Genomic DNA, 15,414 nt, shown 5'->3' with positions numbered 1-15,414 from the left:
GTGTGAAAGCCGTCCTTCACCTAGCTTGTTGGAAACACAAAGTTTCTTTTCACATGCAAACTCCACTCCATACATATATATGGGGAGGTACTAGCTCCAACTCGGTTTTACAGTGAAAACTGCAGGAACTTCAAACCGGCACTAGGAAACAGACTGAGAAACCAGAGTAAAAGTTTCCCCTGCAACCCGTTCCCTTTTTGCTAGATGAACGATCGTCTCTCCACATGCTCAGTTCTGAGAGATAAGTGTGTCTGAAAGCCGTCCTTCACCTAGCTTGTTGGGAACACAAAGTTTCTTTTCACTTGCAAACTCCTCTCCATACATATATATGGGGAGGTAATAGCTCCAACTCGGTTTTACAGTGAATACTGCAGGAACTTCAAACCGGCACTAGGAAACATACTGAGAAACCAGAGTAAAAGTTTCTCCTGCAACCCGTTCCCTTTGTGCTAGATGAACGAACGTCTCTCCACATGCTCAGTTCTGAGTGATAAGTGTGTGTGATAGCCGTCCTTCACCTAGCTTTTTGGGAACACAAAGTTTCTTTTCAGTTGCAAACCCCACACCATACATATATATGGGGAGGTACTAGCTCCAACTCTGTTTTACAGTGAAAACTGCAGGATTTTCAAACCGGCACTAGGAAAAAGACTGAGAAACCAGAGTAAAAGTTTCTCCTGCAAACCGTTCCATTTGTGCTTGATGAACGTACGTCTCTCCACATTCTCAGTTCTGAGAGATATATGTGTGTGAAAGCCGTCCTTCACCTATCTTGTTGGGAACACAAAGTTTCTTTTCAGTTGCAAACTCCACTCCATACATATATATGGGGAGGTACTAGCTCCAACTCTGTTTTACAGTGAAAACTGCAGGAACTTCAAACCGGCCCAGGAAACAGACTGAGAACCAGAGTAAAGTTTCTCCTGTAACCAGTTCCCTTTGTGCTAGATGAACGAATGTCTCTCCACATGCTCAGGTCTGAGAGATAAGTGTGTGTGAAAGCCATTCTTCACCTAGCTTCTTGGAAATACAAACTTTCTTTTCAATGAAAAACTCCACTCCATACATATATATGGGGAGGTACTATCTCCAACTCGATTTTACAGTGAAAACTGCAGGAACTACAAACCGGCGCTAGGAAACAGACTGAGAAAGCATAGTAAATGTTTCTCCTGCAACCCGTTCCCTTTGTGCTAGATGAACGAACGTCTCTCCACATGCTCAGTTCTGAGAGTTAAGTGTGTGTGAAAGCCGTCCTTCACATAGCTTGTTGGGAACACAAAGTTTCTTTTCAGTTGCAAACTCCACTCCATACATATATATGGGGAGGTACTAGCTCCAACTCGGTTTTACAGTGAAAACTGCAGGAACTTCAAACCGGCACTAGGAAACAGACTGAGAAACCAGAATAAAGGTTTCTCCTGCAACCCGTTCCCTTTGTGCTAGATGAAAGAACGTCTCTCCAAATGCTCAATTCTGAGAGATAAGTGTCTGTGAAAGCCGTACTTCAATTAGCTTGTTGGGAACACAAAACTTCTTTTCACTTGCAAACTCCACTCCATACATATAAATGGGGAGGTACTAGCTCCAAATCGGTTTTACAGTGAAAACTGCAGGAACTACAAACCGGCACTAGGAAACAGACTGAGAAACCAGAGTAAAAGTTTCTCCTGCAAACCGTTCCCTTTGTGGTAGATGAACGAACGTCTCTCCACATGCTCAGTTCTGAGAGATAAGTGAGGGTGAAATCCGTCCTTCACCTAGCTTGTTGGGAACTCCAAGATTCTTTCCACTTGCAAACTCCGCTCCATACATATATATGGGAAGGAACTAGCTCCAACTCGGTTTTACAGTGAAAACTGCAGGAACTTCAAACCGGCACTAGGAAACAGACTGAGAAACAAGAGTAACGGTTTTTCCTGCAACCCGTTCCCTTTGTGCTAGATGAACGAACGTCTCTCCAAATGCTCAATTCTCTGAGATAAATGTCTGTGAAAGCCGTCCTTCACCTAGCTTGTTGGGAACACAAAATTTCTTTTCACTTGCAAACGCCACTCCATACATATAAATGGGGAGGTACTAGATCCATCTCTGTTTTACAGAGAAAACTGCAGGAACTTCAAACCGGCACTAGGAAACAGACTGAGAAACCAGTGTAAAGGTTTCTCCTGCAACCCGTTCCCTTTGTGCTAGATGAACGAACGTCTCTCCACATTCTCAGTTCTGAGAGATAAGTGTGTGTGAAAGCCGAACTTCTCCTAGCATGTTGGGAACACAAAGTTTCTTTTCACTTGCAAACTCCACTCCATACATATATATGGGGATTTACTAGCTCCAACTCGGTTTTACAGTAAAAATTGCAGGAACTTCAAACCGGCACTAGGAAACAGACTGAGAATCCAGAGTAAAAGTTTCTCCTGCAACCCGTTCCCTTTGTGCTAAATGAACGAACGTCTCTCCACATGCTCAGTTCTGAGAGATATGTGTGTGTGAAAGCCGTCCTTCACCTAGCTTCTTGGGAACACAAAGTTTCTTTTCACTTGCATACTCCACTCCATATATATATATGGGGAGGTACTAGCTCCAACTCGGTTTTACAGTGAAAACTGCAGGAACTTCAAACCGGCAATAGGAAACAGACTGAGAAACCAGAGTAAAAGTTTCTCCTGCAACCCATTCCCTTTGTGCTAGATGAACGAACGTCTCTCCAAATGCTCAGTTCTGAGGGATAAGTGTGTGTGACAGCCGTCTTTCACATAGCTTGTTGGGAACATAAAGTTTCTTTAAAGTTGCAAACTCCACTCCATATATATATATGGGGAGGTACTAGCTCCAACTCGGTTTTACAGTAAAAACTGCAGGAACTTCAAACCGGCACTAGGAAACAGACAGAGAAACCAGTGTAAAACTTTCTCCTGCCACCCGTTCCATTTGTGCTAGATGAACAAACGTCTCTCCACATACTCAGTTCTGAGAGATAAGTGTGTGTGAAAGCCGTTCTTCACCTACCTTTTTGGGAACACAAAGTTTCTTTTCAGGTGCAAACTCCACTCCATACATATATATGTGGATGTACTAGCTATAACTCGGTATTACAGTGAAAACTGCAGGAACTTCAAAACGGCACTAGGAAACAGACTGAGAAACCAGAGTAAAGGTTTCCCCTGCAACCCGTTCCCTTTGTGCTAGATGAACGAACGTCTCTCCAAATGCTCAATTCTGAGAGAAAAGTGTCTGTGAAAGCCGTCCTTCACCTATCTTGTTGGGAACACAAAGTTTCTTTTCAGTTGCAAACTCCACTCCATACATATATATGGGGAGGTACTAGCTCCAACTCTGTTTTACAGTGAAAACTGCAGGAACTTCAAACCGGCCCAGGAAACAGACTGAGAACCAGAGTAAAAGTTTCTCCTGTAACTAGTTCCATTTGTGCTAGATGAACGAAAGTCTCTCCACATGCTCAGGTCTGAGAGATAAGTGTGTGTGAAAGCCATTCTTCACCTAGCTTCTTGGAAATACAAACTTTCTTTTCAATGAAAAACTCCACTCCATACATATATATGGGGAGGTACTATCTCCAACTCGATTTTACAGTGAAAACTGCAGGAAATACAAACCGGCGCTAGGAAACAGACTGAGAAAGCATAGTAAATGTTTCTCCTGCAACCCGTTCCCTTTGTGCTAGATGAACGAACGTCTCTCCACATGCTCAGTTCTGAGAGTTAAGTGTGTGTGAAAGCCGTCCTTCACATAGCTTGTTGGGAACACAAAGTTTCTTTTCAGTTGCAAACTCCACTCCATACATATATATGGGGAGGTACTAGATCCAACTCGGTTTTACAGTGAAAACTGCAGGAATTTCAAACCGGCACTAGTCAACAGACTGAGAAACCAGAGTAAAAGTTTCTCCTGCAACCCGTTCCCTTTGTGCTAGATGAACGAACGTCTCTCCACATGCTCAGTTCTGAGAGATAAGTGTGTGTGAAAGCCGTCCTTCACATAGCTTGTTGGGAACACAAAGTTTCTTTACAGTTGCAAACTCCACTCCATACATATATATGGGGAGGTACTAGCTCCAACTCGGTTTTACAGTGAAAACTGCAGGAATTTCATACCGACACTAGGAAACAGACTAAGAAACCAGAATAATTGTTTCTCCTGCAACCTGTTCCCTTTGTGCTAGATGAACGAACATTTCTCAACATGCTCAGTTCTGAGAGATAAGTGTGTGTGAAAGCCGTCCTTCACCTAGCTTGTTGGGAACACAAAGTTTATTTTCAGTTGCAAACTCCACTCCATACATATATATGGGGAGGTACTAGCTCCAACTCGGCTTTACAGTGAAAACTTGCAGGAAATTCAAACCGGCCCTAGGAAACAGACTGAGAAACCAGAGTAAAAGTTTCTCCTGCAAACCGTTACATTTGTGCTAGTTGAACGAACGTCTCTCCACATGCTCAGTTCTGAGAGATAAGTGTGTGTGAAACCCGTCCTTCACCTATCTTGTTGGGTACACAAAGTTTCTTTTCACTTGCAAACTCCACTCCATAAATATATATGGGGAGGTACTAGCTCCAACTCGGTTTTACAGTGAAAACTGCAGGAACTTCAAACCGGCACTAGGAAACAAACTGAGAAACCAGAGTAAAAGTTTCTCCTGCAAACCGTTCCATTTGTGCTAGATGAACGAAAGTTTCTCCACATGCTCAGTTCTGAGAGATAAGTGTGTGTGAAAGCCGTCCTTCACCTAGCTTGTTGGGAACACAAAGTTTCTTCTCAGTTGCAAACTCCACTCCATACATATATATGGGGAGGTACTAGCTCCAACTCGGTTTTACAGTGAAAACTGCAGGAACTTCAAACCGGCACTAGGAAACAGACTGAGAAACCACAGTAAAATTTGCACCTGCAACCCGTTCCCTTTGTGCTAGATGAACGAACGTCTCTCCACATGCTCAGTTCTAGAGATAAGTGTGTGTGAAACCCGTCCTTCACCTAGCTTGTTGGGAACACAAAGATTCTTTTCAGTTGCCAACTCCACTCCATACATATATATGGGGAGGAACTAGCTCCAACTCGGTTTTACAGTGAAAACTGCAGGAATTTCAAACCGGCACTAGGAAACAGACTGAGAAAGCATAGTAAAAGTTTCTCCTGCAACCAGTTCCCTTTGTGTTTGATGAACGAACGTCTCTCCACATGCTCAGTTCTGAGAGATATGTGTGTGTGAAAACCGTCCTTCACCAAGCTTGTTGGGAACACAAGTTTCTTTTCAGTTGCAAACTCCAATCCATACATATATATGGGGAGGTACTAGTTCCAACTCGGTTATACAGTGAAAACTGCAGGAACTTCAAACCGGCACTAGGAAATCGACTGAGAAACCACAGTAAATGTTTCTCCTGCAACCCTTTCCTTTGTGCTAGATGAACGAACGTCTCTCCACATGCTCAGTTCTGAGAGATAAGTGCATTTGAAAGCCGTCCTTCAACTAGCTTTTGGGAACATAAAGTTTCTTTTCAATTGCAAACTCCACTCCATACATATATGTGGGGAGGTACTAGCTCCAACTCGGTTTTACAGTGAAAACTGCAGGAACTTCAAACCGGCACTAGGAAACAGACTGAGAAACCACAGTAAAAGTTGCACCTGTAACCCGTTCCCTTTGTGCTAGATGAACGAACGTCTCTCCACATGCTCAGATCTGAGAGATAAGTGTGTGTGAAACCCGTACTTCACCTAGCTTGTTGGGAACACAAAGTTTCTTTTCACTTGCAAACTACAATCCATACATATATATGGGGAGGTACTAGCTCCAACTTAGTTTTACAGTGAAAACTGCAGGAACTTCAAACCGGCAGTAGGAAACAGACTGAGGAACCAGAGTAAAATTTCTCCTGCAACCCTTTCCATTTGTGCTAAATGAACGAACGTCTCTCCACATGCTCAGTTCTGAGAGATAAGTGTGTGTGAAAGCCGTTCTTCACCTAGCTTGTTGGGAACACAAAGTTTCTTTTTACTTGCAAACTACAATCCATACATATATATGGGGAGGTACTAGCTCCAACTCGGTTTTACAGTAAAAACTGCAGGAACTTCAAACCGGCCCTAGTTAACAGACTGAGAAACCAGAGTAAATGTTTCTCCTGCAACGCGTTCCCTTTGTGCTACTTGAACGAACGTCTCTCCACATGCTTAGTTCTGAGAGATAAGTGTGTGTGAAACCCGTCCTTTACTTAGCTTGTTGGGAACACAAAGTTTCTTTTCACTTGCAAACTCCACTCCATACATATATAAGGGGAGGTACTAGCTCCAACTCCGTTTTACAGTGAAAACTGCAGGAACTTCAAACCGGCACTAGGAAATAGACTGAGAAACCAGAGTAAAAGTTTCACCTGCAAACCGTTCTATTAGTGCTAGATGAACGTACGTCCCTCCACATGCTCAGTTCTGAGAGATAAGTGTGTGTGAAAGCCGTCCTTCACCTAGCTTGTTGGGAACACAAAGTTTCTTTTCAGTTGCAAACTCCATTCCATACATATATATGGGGAGGTACTAGCTCCAACTCGGTTTTACTGTGAAAACTGCAGGAACTTCAAACCGGCCCTAGGAAACAGACTGATTAACCAGAGTAAAAGTTTCTCCTGCAACCCGTTCCCTTTGTGCTAGATGAACGAAAGTTTCTCCACATGCTCAGTTCTGAGAGACAATTGTGTGTGAAAGCCATCTTTCACCTAGCTTGTTGAGAACACAAAGATTCTTTTCAGTTGCAAACTCCACTCCACACATATATATGGTGAGGTACTAGCTCCAACTCTGTTTTACAGTGAAAACTGCAGGAATTTCAAAACGGCACTAGGAAACCGACTGAGAAACCATAGTAAAAGTTTCTCCTGCAACACGTTCCCTTTGTGTTTGATGAACGAACGTCTCTCCACATGCTCAGTTCTGAGAGATATGTGTGTGTGAAAGCCGTCCTTCACCTAGCTTGTTGGGAACACAAAGTTTCTTTTCAGTTGCAAACTCCACACCATACATATATATGGGGAGTTACTAGTTCCAACTCTGTTTTACAGTGAAAACTGCAGGAACTTCAAACCGGCCCTAGGAAACAGACTGATTAACCAGAGTAAAAGTTTCTCCTGCAACCCGTTCCCTTTGTGCTAGATGAACGAAAGTTTCTCCACATGCTCAGTTCTGAGAGATAAGTGTGTGTGAAACCCGTCCTTCACCTAGCTTGTTGGGAACACAAAGTTTCTTTTCACTTGCAAACTCCACTCCATACATATATACGGGGAGGTACTAGCTCCAACTCTGTTTTACAGTGAAAACTGCAGGAACTTCAAACCGGCACTAGGAAACAGACTGAGAAACCACAGTAAAAGTTTCACCTGCAACCCGTTCCCTTTGTGCTAGATGAACGAACGTCTCTCCACATGCTCAGTTCTGAGAGATAAGTGTGTGTGAAACCCGTCCTTCACCTAGCTTGTTGGGAACACAAAGATTCTTTTCAGTTGCCAACTCCACTCCATACATATACATGGGGAGGTACTAGCTCCAACTCTGTTTTACAGTGAAAACTGCAGGAATTTCAAACCGGCACTAGGAAACAGACTGAGAAACCACAGTAAAAGTTTCTCCTGCAACCCGTTCCCTTTGTGCTAGATGAACAAACGACTCTCCACATGCTCAGATCTGAGAGATAAGTGTGTGTGAAACCCGTCCTTCACCTAGCTTGTTGGGAACACAAAGTTTCTTTTCACTTGCAAACTACAATCCATACATATATATGGGGAGGTACTAGCTCCAACGTGGTATTACAGTGAAAACTGCAGGAACTTCAAACCGGCAGTAGGAAACAGACTGAGGAACCAGAGTAAAAGTTTCTCCTGCAACCCGTTCCCTTTGTGCTAGATGAACGAACGTTTCTCCACATGCTCAGTTCTGAGAGATATGTGTGTGTGAAAGCCGTCATTCACCTAGCTTGTTGGGAACACAAAGTTTCTTTTCAGTTGCAAACTCCACTCCATACATATATATGGGGAGTTACTAGCTCCAACCCTCTTTTACAGTGAAAACTGCAGGAATTTCAAACCGGCACTAGGAAACAGACTGAGAAACCAGACTAAATGTTTATCCTGCAACCCGTTCCCTTTGTGCTAGATGAACGAACGTCTCTCCACATGCTCAGTTCTGAGAGATAAGTGTGTGTGAAAGCCGTTCTTCACCTAGCTTGTTGGGAACACAAAGTTTCTTTTCACTTGCAAACTACAATCCATACATATATATGGGGAGGTACTAGCTCCAACTCGGTTTTACAGTGAAAACTGCAGGAATTTCAAACCGGCCCTTGTTAACAGACTGAGAAACCAGAATAAAAGTTTCTCCTGCATCCCGTTCCATTTTTGCTAGATGAACAAACGTCTCTCCACATGCTCAGTTCTGAGAGATAAGTGTGTGTGAAAGTCGTCCTTCAACTAGCTTGTTGGGAACACAAAGTTTCTTTTCAGTTGGAAACTCCACTCCAAACATATATAAGGGGAGGTACTAGCTCCAAATCGGTTTTAAAGTGAAAACTGTAGGAACTTCAAACCGGCACTAGGAAACAGACTGAGAAACCACAGTAAAAGTTTCTCCTGCAAACCGTTCCTTTTGTGCTAGATGAACGATCGTCTCTCCACATGCTCAGTTCTGAGAGATAAGTGCATTTGAAAGCCGTTCTTCACCTAGCTTTTTGGGAACACAAAGTTTCTTTTCAATTGCAAACTCCACTCCGTACATATATGTGGGGTGGTACTAGCTCCAACTCGTTTTTACAGTGAAATCTGCAGGAACTTCAAACCGGCACTAGGAAACAGACTGAGAAACCACAGTAAAAGTTGCACCTGTAACCCGTTCCTTTTGTGCTACATGAACGTACGTCTCTCCACATGCTCAGATCTGAGAGATAAGTGTGTGTGAAACCCGTCCTTCACCTAGCTTGTTGGGAACACTAAGTTTCTTTTCACTTGCAAACTCCACTCCATACATATATATGGGGAGGTACTAGCTCCAACTCGGTTTTACAGTGAAAACTGTAGGAACTTCAAACCGGCAGTAGGAAACAGAATGAGGAACCAGAGTAAATGTTTCTCCTGCAACCCGTTCCCTTTGTGGTAGATGAACGAACATTTCTCCACATGCTCAGTTCTGAGAGATAAGTGTGTGTGAAAGCCGTCCTTCACATACTTTGTTGGGAACACAAAGTTTCTTTTCAGTTGCAAACTCCACTCCATACATATATATGGGGAGGTACTAGCTCCAACCCTGTTTTACAGTGAAAACTGCAGGAATTTCAAACCGGCACTAGGAAACAGACTGAGAAACGAGAGTAAAACTTTATCCTGCAACCCGTTCCCTTTGTGCTAGACGAACGAACGTCTCTCCACATGCTCAGTTCTGAGAGATAACTGTGTGTGAAAGCCGTCCTTCACCTAGCTACTTGGGAACACAAAGTTTCTTTTCAGTTGCAAACAACACTCCATACATATATAAGGGGAGGAACTAGCTCCAACTCGGTTTTACAGTGAAAACTGCCAGAAATTCAAACCGGCACTAGGAAACAGACTGAGAATCCAGAGTAAAAGTTTCTCCTGCAACCCGTTCCATTTTGCTAGATGAACGATCGTCTCTCCACATGCTCAGTTCTCAGATATATGTGTGTGTTAAAGCCGTCCTTCACCTAGCTTGTTGGGAACACAAAGTTTCTTTCCACTTGCAAACTCCACTCCATACATATAAATGGGGAGGTACTAGCTCCAACTCGGTTTTACAGTGAAAACTGTAGGAACTTCAAACCGGCACTAGGAAACAGACTGAGAAACCTGAGTAAAAGATTCCCCTGCTACCCGTTCCATTTGTGCTAGATGAACGAACGTCTCTCCACATGCTCAGTTCTGAGAGATAAGTGTGTGTGAAAGCCGTCCTTCACCTAGCTTGTTGGGAAAACAAAGTTACTTTGCACTTGCAAACTCCACTCCTTACATATATATGGGGAGGTACATGCTCCCACACTGTTTTACAGTGAAAACTGCAGGACCTTCAAACGGGCACTAGGAAACAGACTGAGAATCCAGAGTAAAAGTTTCTCCTTCAACCCGTTCATTTTGTGCTAGATGAACGAAAGTCTCTCCACATGCTCAGTTCTGAGAGATAAGTGTGTGTGAAAGCCGTCCTTCACGTAGCTTCTTGGGAACACAAAGTTTCTTTTCAGTTGCAAACTCCACTCCATACATATATATGGGGAGGTACTAGCTCCAACTCGGTTTTACAGTGAAAACTACAGGAACTTCAAACCGGCAGTAGGAAACCGACTGAGAAACCAGAGTAAAAGTTTCTCCTTCAACCCGTTCACTTTGTGCTAGATGAACGAAAGTCTCTCCACATGCTCAGTTCTGAGAGATAAGTGTGTGTGAAAGCCGTCCTTCACGTAGCTTCTTGGGAACACAAAGTTTCTTTTCAGTTGCAAACTCCACTCCATACATATATATGGGGAGGTACTAGCTCCAACTCGGTTTTACAGTGAAAACTACAGGAACTTCAAACCGGCACTAGGAAACCGACTGAGAAACCAGAGTAAAAGTTTCTCCTTCAACCCGTTCACTTTGTGCTAGATGAACGAAAGTCTCTCCACATGCTCAGTTCTGAGAGATAAGTGTGTGTGAAAGCCGTCCTTCACGTAGCTTCTTGGGAACACAAAGTTTCTTTTCAGTTGCAAACTCCACTCCATACATATATATGGGGAGGTACTAGCTCCAACTCGGTGTTACAGTGAAAACTACAGGAACTTCAAACCGGCACTAGGAAACCGACTGAGAAACCAGAGTAAAAGTTTCTCCTGCAACCCGTTCCCTTTGTGCTAGGTGAACGAACGTCTTTCCACATGCTCAGTTCTGAGAGATAAGTGTGTGTGAAAGCCGTCCTTCACCTAGCTTGTTGGGAACACAAAGTTTCTTTTCACTTGCAAACTCCACTCCTTACATATATATGGGGAGGTACTATCTCCAACTCGGTTTTACAGAGAAAACTGCAGGAATTTCAAACAGGCACTAGGAAACAGACTGAAAACCAGAGTAGATGTTTCCCCTGCAACCCCTTCCCTTTGTGCTAGATGAACGAACGTCTCTCCACATGCTCAGTTCTGAGAGATAAGTGTGTATGAAAGCCGTCCTTCAACTAGCTTGTTGGGAACACAAAGTTTCTTTTCAGTTGCAAACTCCACTCCAAACATATATATGGGGAGGTACTAGCTCCAACTCGGTTTTACACTGAAAACTGCAGGAACTTCAAACCGGCACTAGGCAACAGACTGAGAAACCAGAGTAAAATTTCTCCTGCAACCCGTTCCCTTTGTGCTAGATGAACGAACGTCTCTCCACATGCTCAGTTCTGAGAGATAAGTGCATTTGAAAGCCGTCCTTAACCTAGCTTTTAGGGAACACAAAGTTTCTTTTCACTTGCAAACTCCACTCCATACATATATGTGGGGAGGTACTAGCTCCAACTCGGTTTTACAGTGAAAACTGCAGGAACTTGAAACCGGCACTAGGAAACAGACTGAGAAACCACAGTAAATATTGTACCTGCAAACCGTTCCCTTTTTGATAGATGAACGAACGTCTCTCCACATGTTCAGTTCTGAGAGATAAGTGTGTGTGAAACCCGTCCTTCACCTAGTTTGTTGGGAACACAAAGTTTCTTTTCACTTGCAAACTCCACTCCATACAAATAAATGGGGAGGTACTAGATCCAAATCGGTTTTACAGTGAAAACTGTAGGAACTTCAAACCGGCAGTAGGAAACAGACTGAGGAACCAGAGTAAAATTTTCTCCTGCAACCGGTTCCCTTTGTGCTAGATGAACGAACGTCTCTCCACATGCTCAGTTCTGAGAGATAAGTGTGTGTGAAACCCATCCTTCACCTAACTTGTTGGGAACACAAAGATTCTTTTCAGTTGCCAACTCCACTCCATACATATATATGGGGAGGAACTAGCTCCAACTCGGTTTTACAGTGAAAACTGCAGGAATTTCAAACCGGCACTAGGAAACAGACTGAGAAAGCATAGTAAAAGTTTCTCCTGCAAACAGTTCCCTTTGTGTTTGATGAACGAACGTCTCTCCACATGCTCAGTTCTGAGAGATATGTGTGTGTGAAAACCGTCCTTCACCTAGCTTGTTGGGAACACAAGTTTCTTTTCAGTTGCAAACTCCAATCCATACATATATATGGGGAGGTACTAGTTCCAACTCGGTTATACAGTGAAAACTGCAGGAACTTCAAACCGGCACTAGGAAATCGACTGAGAAACCACAGTAAAAGTTTCTCCTGCAACCCTTTCTTTGTGCTAAATGAACGAACGTCTCTCCACATGCTCAGTTCTGAGAGATAAGTGCATTTGAAAGCCGTCCTTCAACTAGCTTTTGGGAACACAAAGTTTCTTTTCAATTGCAAACTCCACTCCATACATATATGTGGGGAGGTACTAGCTCCAACTCGGTTTTACAGTGAAAACTGCAGGAACTTCAAACCGGCACTAGGAAACAGACTGAGAAACCACAGTAAAAGTTGCACCTGTAACCCGTTCCCTTTGTGCTAGATGAACGAACGTCTCTCCACATGCTCAGATCTGAGAGATAAGTGTGTGTGAAACCCGTCCTTCACCTAGCTTGTTGGGAACACTAAGTTTCTTTTCACTTGCAAACTCCACTCCATACATATATATGGGGAGGTACTAGCTCCAACTCGGTTTTACAGTGAAAACTGTAGGAACTTCAAACCGGCAGTAGGAAACAGAATGAGGAACCAGAGTAAATGTTTCTCCTGCAACCCGTTCCCTTTGTGGTAGATGAACGAACATTTCTCCACATGCTCAGTTCTGAGAGATAAGTGTGTGTGAAAGCCGTCCTTCACATACTTTGTTGGGAACACAAAGTTTCTTTTCAGTTGCAAACTCCACTCCATACATATATATGGGGAGGTACTAGCTCCAACCCTGTTTTACAGTGAAAACTGCAGGAATTTCAAACCGGCACTAGGAAACAGACTGAGAAACGAGAGTAAAACTTTATCCTGCAACCCGTTCCCTTTGTGCTAGACGAACGAACGTCTCTCCACATGCTCAGTTCTGAGAGATAACTGTGTGTGAAAGCCGTCCTTCACCTAGCTACTTGGGAACACAAAGTTTCTTTTCAGTTGCAAACAACACTCCATACATATATAAGGGGAGGAACTAGCTCCAACTCGGTTTTACAGTGAAAACTGCCAGAAATTCAAACCGGCACTAGGAAACAGACTGAGAATCCAGAGTAAAAGTTTCTCCTGCAACCCGTTCCCTTTTTGCTAGATGAACGATCGTCTCTCCACATGCTCAGTTCTCAGATATATGTGTGTGTTAAAGCCGTCCTTCACCTAGCTTGTTGGGAACACAAAGTTTCTTTCCACTTGCAAACTCCACTCCATACATATAAATGGGGAGGTACTAGCTCCAACTCGGTTTTACAGTGAAAACTGTAGGAACTTCAAACCGGCACTAGGAAACAGACTGAGAAACCTGAGTAAAAGATTCCCCTGCTACCCGTTCCATTTGTGCTAGATGAACGAACGTCTCTCCACATGCTCAGTTCTGAGAGATAAGTGTGTGTGAAAGCCGTCCTTCACCTAGCTTGTTGGGAAAACAAAGTTACTTTGCACTTGCAAACTCCACTCCTTACATATATATGGGGAGGTACATGCTCCCACACTGTTTTACAGTGAAAACTGCAGGACCTTCAAACGGGCACTAGGAAACAGACTGAGAATCCAGAGTAAAAGTTTCTCCTTCAACCCGTTCATTTTGTGCTAGATGAACGAAAGTCTCTCCACATGCTCAGTTCTGAGAGATAAGTGTGTGTGAAAGCCGTCCTTCACGTAGCTTCTTGGGAACACAAAGTTTCTTTTCAGTTGCAAACTCCACTCCATACATATATATGGGGAGGTACTAGCTCCAACTCGGTTTTACAGTGAAAACTACAGGAACTTCAAACCGGCAGTAGGAAACCGACTGAGAAACCAGAGTAAAAGTTTCTCCTTCAACCCGTTCACTTTGTGCTAGATGAACGAAAGTCTCTCCACATGCTCAGTTCTGAGAGATAAGTGTGTGTGAAAGCCGTCCTTCACGTAGCTTCTTGGGAACACAAAGTTTCTTTTCAGTTGCAAACTCCACTCCATACATATATATGGGGAGGTACTAGCTCCAACTCGGTTTTACAGTGAAAACTACAGGAACTTCAAACCGGCACTAGGAAACCGACTGAGAAACCAGAGTAAAAGTTTCTCCTTCAACCCGTTCACTTTGTGCTAGATGAACGAAAGTCTCTCCACATGCTCAGTTCTGAGAGATAAGTGTGTGTGAAAGCCGTCCTTCACGTAGCTTCTTGGGAACACAAAGTTTCTTTTCAGTTGCAAACTCCACTCCATACATATATATGGGGAGGTACTAGCTCCAACTCGGTGTTACAGTGAAAACTACAGGAACTTCAAACCGGCACTAGGAAACCGACTGAGAAACCAGAGTAAAAGTTTCTCCTGCAACCCGTTCCCTTTGTGCTAGATGAACGAACGTCTTTCCACATGCTCAGTTCTGAGAGATAAGTGTGTGTGAAAGCCGTCCTTCACCTAGCTTGTTGGGAACACAAAGTTTCTTTTCACTTGCAAACTCCACTCCTTACATATATATGGGGAGGTACTATCTCCAACTCGGTTTTACAGAGAAAACTGCAGGAATTTCAAACAGGCACAAGGAAACAGACTGAAAACCAGAGTAGATGTTTCCCCTGCAACCCCTTCCCTTTGTGCTAGATGAACGAACGTCTCTCCACATGCTCAGTTCTGAGAGATAAGTGTGTATGAAAGCCGTCCTTCAACTAGCTTGTTGGGAACACAAAGTTTCTTTTCAGTTGCAAACTCCACTAAAAACATATATATGGGGAGGTACTAGCTCCAACTCGGTTTTACACTGAAAACTGCAGGAACTTCAAACCGGCACTAGGCAACAGACTGAGAAACCAGAGTAAAATTTCTCCTGCAACCCGTTCCCTTTGTGCTAGATGAACGAACGTCTCTCCACATGCTCAGTTCTGAGAGATAAGTGCATTTGAAAGCCGTCCTTAAACTAGCTTTTAGGGAACACAAAGTTTCTTTTCACTTGCAAACTCCACTCCATACATATATGTGGGGAGGTACTAGCTCCAACTCGGTTTTACAGTGAAAACTGCAGGAACTTGAAACCGGCACTAGGAAACAGACTGAGAAACCACAGTAAATATTGTACCTGCAAACCGTTCCCTTTTTGATAGATGAACGAACGTCTCTCCACATGTTCAGTTCTGAGAGAT

Source organism: Camelus dromedarius, unplaced genomic scaffold (assembly GCF_036321535.1).
Source record: "Camelus dromedarius isolate mCamDro1 unplaced genomic scaffold, mCamDro1.pat HAP1_SCAFFOLD_186, whole genome shotgun sequence".
Lineage (NCBI taxonomy): Eukaryota > Metazoa > Chordata > Mammalia > Artiodactyla > Camelidae > Camelus > Camelus dromedarius.
Note: the sequence above shows the minus strand (reverse complement) of the source record.